The following is a 6,004-nucleotide window of genomic DNA, read 5'->3' on the forward strand; positions in this document are numbered from 1 at the left end:
AAACACCCAGACTATTAGCCACGAAAGAAATGAAAAAGATTATTAATTTATTCTACAAATACTGAGTTCCACACAGCCATTTAGAAGTAAAGTTAGACTGAGTTACTGCTCTGCTCAAATCCCCTAAGGCTTTGCATCTAACTCTAAGTAAAAGACGATATCCTTACTACGACCTAATCATCAGTTTCTCTCTCTCTCTCTCTGCTCTAGCCACACTGCCGATGGTAGTCTCAAACATGCAGACACACTCTTGAGGGGCTTTGCATCTGCTGTTCCTTCTTCTTGTAATGCTCTTCCTTCAGTCATTTTCTTTGGATCATGATTCCAAAGTCACGTTTTCAGAGAGGCCCACATCGGATACCCTTATCTAAAATTTTAACATCCTAGCTCTACTACTTACGTATACTCTCTTCTTCCAACATTTTTTTTTCAACTTAGCATTTCTATCTGAAACACATTTTTTAACTTATTTTATATTGTTTTCTTCTATCTCCAGATATTCAGTCTTCTTGTTTATCATCTATCTGTACACCACCCACACGTCTATCCCACAAAGGCAGGAACTGTTGTCTACTTTGTTGACAGAGATACTCCTATTACCTAAAGCAGTTGCCTGGCATATAGTAAGCACTCAGTAAATAGTTGCTGAATGAATATGGATCCCTGGTGAAAAATACAACCACTCACCCAAGAATAAATGTATGTATGCATATAAAAATAATACTCTGCATACAATTTCTGGAAGTTCACAAAATCTTGAAGTCCACTGTTAGCCTCATAAGGGTTTCCTGATGTTAAAACCTCTGCACAAAAGGATTTTCTATTTAAATAAAATCAAGTCAAGATTGTTATTATGTAAAACTACTCAGGAATGTACTGTCAAAATAAAATATATAATTCTGTGTTCTCCTGTATCAGAATAGTTTTCTTTGTGTATTTAATACTTTTCTCGGAACTTTTTGAGCACATATTTCTTCAAAGATATTTTAGCCTTTTCTAACGCAGAAGAGAAAAATACCTCTTGTTCCTATAAAATCGCGAGCCCTTTTCTTCCTTTGTACTTGTTTGCTGCCCCCTCACCCAGGAATACTTTTCTCCCAGATATCTTCACAACTTGTTCTCTTACTTCATTCGATCTCAGCTCCTCAGAGAGGCCTTCCCTGACCAGCCTATCTAAAATAGCCACACATACACATACCCGGCCATCGCTCTGTCCCCTTCCCACAGTACATACATATTTATTTGTATATAATCTACCTTCCCAACTAGAAAGTAAGCTATCTGAGGACAAGTTTGGGTTTTATTCACAACACATGCCCACAGTTAAGAACAGGTTTTGTCACACAGTAGGCATCCAGGATGTGTGCGTGTGTGCACTTTGTGATAGAACAGTACGGAAGGGACACAGTAATAAAGGAGGTGCCAGCCCACATAAGACTACCAAAAAGATTTTTTTACTTTTACTAGATTTGGTGTGGTATGCTGAACTACTAAGTCAAAGGATAAATGGAAAAGAGAAGGGTACTACAGAGGCAATGAAAGCAAAACAACAAAGAAGGAAGAAAGTTTGTTTCGGACGTAATAAATGTACGTGCTATTAGCATTTAGAAGAAGCCAGACTTTCTGTGTTTGCGCTTGAACTTCTGCCACTCAAGGATCAAACCTCAGGTGGTCCCGCGGCCGGGTGCCTGTATCCTTTCTCCTTAGCTATTTTTCCTTTTTGGGGAAAAAGCTTATTAGAGTTAGGGCTTTTTGAAACAACAGATTCTAAGAAAATGCATGTTTCATTTCTTTACTTTCTTACCTGAAATGTTATGAATATGGGTTAATTTCTCTTTAGATTTTCTTTTGAAAAGTGCTATGAACCAAAGGAGCTCCCAATGTTCTAAGATAAAATGAAGATAAAATATCAAAACTCCTGATTTTATGATTTTTCAGAAATTATGGTATGAAGTCATTTTAAAAAGCTTTACTTGTGTGCACATGTATCCATGAAAAGAATTACTTTGAAATGAAAATTAAAACAGAAATTGACTGGAAATATAGCAGCCCTTCACTAAACATTCTTTGGAAGGCCAGACATTTTTTACAAGCTGTGGCAAATTCTACCGACTTGCTGCACTGACAGCACTTGGAAAGGGACCAAAATTGTAAAAAATGATTGAAAACTAAGTAGTTTTCATAGTACACTGCATCTTTTAAAAGGTCCAGTGTGCATTAACTTCTTATCCTCAACTTTTATCTAACTTTATTAATCTCAAAAGATTTTTTCAGTTAGAATTGATTTGAAAATCAAAGTCTAAATCCATGAAAACTACACTAAGTACTTCTACATTTGTGAGATTCTACTCAACTGTATTCAGCCATAAAAGTAGCCAGTTGCTACTTGAAAACACACAGAAACACGGGTCTCACTTCACAGGCTCTTGAGTATATACAACAGATCATGAGAGTCAGATAATTTATTATGGTATTAAATACTATGATAGGTTAAGCATAGCAAATAAGCACATTCCAAATTTGTCTTTAAGTCACACCCTCTCTTGTGCATAATTACTTCTTACCACAAGTCCTAAAGTAACATACTTTATAGCTCCTCCTCAGTGAAAAGTTCTACTCCTTGACCTCCACCACTTTCAGCAAATGAAAGAAATCTCACTACAATACGATCACACGTGTTTGTTTTTGAATATCTGAGGTAGTCAACATGAAAAATGAAAGAGAGAGAGCATTTTAGTTTTTGACAAATATTAAGATATTTATGTGTGCCTCTGTAAAATGGAATAGGCAACATAGATAGAAAATTAGAAAGAACTTTTACCTTATAATGAAGAAGAAGTGAAGAAAACCAATCAACAATGCAAGTGACCTTCGATTACACTTAAGAGTGTTCTGGAGAAGCAGGCTGAAAGCCAAATATCTTAAATTGCACAAGGAATCTATCAGTGACAAAAAAATATAGCAAGTTCCGAGGGCCTCACGGCTAACATAAACTGGATTTGTGGTATGTTATAAAGAAAAATGAATTTGTAAGGGTGTTTATGTTTGTTTATGCTTTAACATTTCTGGAAGGACAAAACTAAAACTATTAATAGAAGTCCCACAAGAAAACAATTGCAGGGAAGGGAGCTTCAGTGTCTCCTTATATGCTTTTGTGAACTGTTTGAATTAAACCATGTGCATATATTAATTTGAAAATTTTTAAATGTCAAGAGAATTGTCTGAATAGTAGAATTGTGACTATTATATTGTTTTCTATATTATAAACTCAGATAAATCCTTTTAAAATTAGTTAATTACTATCTGAAATTAAACTGCTATTTAGAATATTAACACTGGCTAGCTACATGCATATATCTCAACTTTAGTTTCATTTCTATTTTATGGAAAGAGCCATTGGGGAAAAAAAAGTTGAAGAAATGTACTTTTTCTCCTCTGTAGCCTTTTATTTTTAGTTTTATGCTTTAAAACCTTTCCCTTAAATCTGATCACTTAGCAACTTACTTTTATCACAACCAATTACGCTTCATGCCAAGAGAGAAAACAAATGGTGACTACATGATAGCAATATAATTGATTAAAAAAAAATATTCCAATAACTTGTCCAATGTTCATGATGTCCAACATATCATTTGAGTGACATTTTCACTAATATGAGCATTTGATTTGATAGCATATAGACATAACCAATTTCATGAATATGTAAGTTATAGCTACAAATGGTAGGAAAGATTAAGAATGAAACTAATTTACCTGCAAGTGCTGCTAACAAAGGTCAGAGCACGGCTGGCTATAAGAGCATCAGTGTACAGAGTGCTGATCTACGAAGGCATCGATGGCTAAGTTCTAATACTCAAGATGCTCACCTTAAGAAATATCATTCAACTGATTGTATTTACCACTTTGATACAGAAGGAAAACTAGTTTAAACTACTCAAGATCAATTTCACATTACATCAATATTAGAATCAGATCTTGAGTGCAGATCCTTTGCAGAAACATAACAAGGGACATCAAGATGATTTAACTAAAGTGATACAATCTCTCCTGTGCAGATAGAAACATAAAACTAATCCATTTCACTCGCCCAAGAAGTATTTTTCCAGACCAGGAGTCAGTAAACCTTTCCTGAAAAAAGCTAGACAGTAAACATTTTAGGCTTTGCAGGCCACATTCAATCTCTGTACCGGATATTTCATATAAACGGTATCACACACCGTTGAGTTCTGTGTCTGGCTTCTTTCCCTGAGCATAATGTTTTCCCGGTTCATCATATGCTATGTAACTGTAGTTTGTTACTTTTTTATTGCTAAATAGTATTGCATTGGATATGCAGCACATTCTTAAAGTGGACAATTTATTAAGCTTTGACATATGTATACACTCATGAAATCATCACCAGGTCAGGATAACAAACATATCAATTACTCCCAAAATTCACCATGCCCCTTTGAAATTCCTCCTCCCTGCCCCTCCCCATACACTTTTGTCCCCAAGGCAACCACTGGGCTGCTTTCTGTCACTATACATTACTTCACATTCGTCAGAATTGTACATAAATAGAATCATACAAGAGGTACTCCTTTTTTCCAACTTCTTTCACTCAGCATAATTATTTTGAAATCCATCAACATTGTGTGTATTAAGAGTTTTGTTTTGTTTTGTTTTTATCACTAAAGAGTATTTTTGTTTATACATTCATCTGTGATGAACATTTGGAGTTTTTCCAGTTTTTCGCTATTACAAATAAATCTCCTATGAACACCTGTTTACAAAATCTTTGTATAGCCATATGTTTTTATTTCTCCTGGGTAAATTATCTAAAAGTGGAATAGCAAGATCATATTACAGGAGGTGGATACTCAATTTAAGAAAATGCCGAACGGTTTGCCACGGCGGTCGCATCGTTTAACAGGCTCACGAACACTGCGTGTTCTGGGCCCTCCGCATCCTCACAACGCTTTGTGGCCAGTCTTTTCAATTTTAGTCACGCCAATAGATGTGTAGTGATAGCTCATCGTGGTTTTCGTCTACATTTCCTAACGACTAAAGATGATGCGCACCTTCTCATATGTTTGTCATCTGTATATATCTTCTTGGTGAAATGTGTTCAAATCTTTTGCCGATTTTTAAATTGGGTAGTTTTATTATGGAATTTTTAAATTTTTATATATTCTAGATTAATCGGATATATGATTTTCAAATATTTTTTCCCAGTCTGTAATTTGTCTTTTTGTTAAAGAACAGAAGCTTTTAAGTTTTATAAAGGGCAATGTCTTTTATGGATCAGGCTTTTGGTGTCATATCTAAGAAACCATTGCCCAACACAGCTTTTTTCTTCTATAAGTTTTATAATTTTAGGCTTTACATTTAGGTCTTTGATACATTTTGAACTAATCATTATATATGGTTTGAAGTATGGGTCCAAGTTCATTTTATTACATACAAATATCCAGTTGTTCCAGTACCACTTGTTGAAAAGACTATTATTTTGTCTGCTAAAAATGCCTTTGCACCTTGTTGAAAATTAGTATGTTTTGCCTTTTTTTCAATTCTCTATTCTATTCCATTAATTGTTTTATCTCTTTTGATGTCTACACCACATTGTCTAAATTTCTGTGGCTTTATAAATCTTACAATCAGGTAGGCCTCCAACTTTGTTCTTTTTCAAAACTGTTTTGGCTACTGTAGATCCTTCACATTTCTGTGTGAATTTTATTTATTTATTTTTTCTTTTACACAGTCCCAGGTGCACTATCTATATGAATTTTAGGATCAACTAGTCAATTTCTACCAAAAAAAGCTGACTGGGGCTTGACTGAGTTTGCAATGAATCTATAAATGACCCTGGGGAAAACTGACATTTTTAACAATAGTGAGTCCACTGGTTCATGAATAAGGGACATCTCACCATTTATTTAGATTTTTAATTTCTCTTAAATATGTTTTGAATTTTTCAGTGTATGGGATCTTTCACCTCTTTTGTCAGATTTATCCCTAAGTA

Source organism: Propithecus coquereli, unplaced genomic scaffold (genome assembly GCF_000956105.1).
Source record: "Propithecus coquereli isolate 6110/MARCELLA unplaced genomic scaffold, Pcoq_1.0 Scaffold343, whole genome shotgun sequence".
Lineage (NCBI taxonomy): Eukaryota > Metazoa > Chordata > Mammalia > Primates > Indriidae > Propithecus > Propithecus coquereli.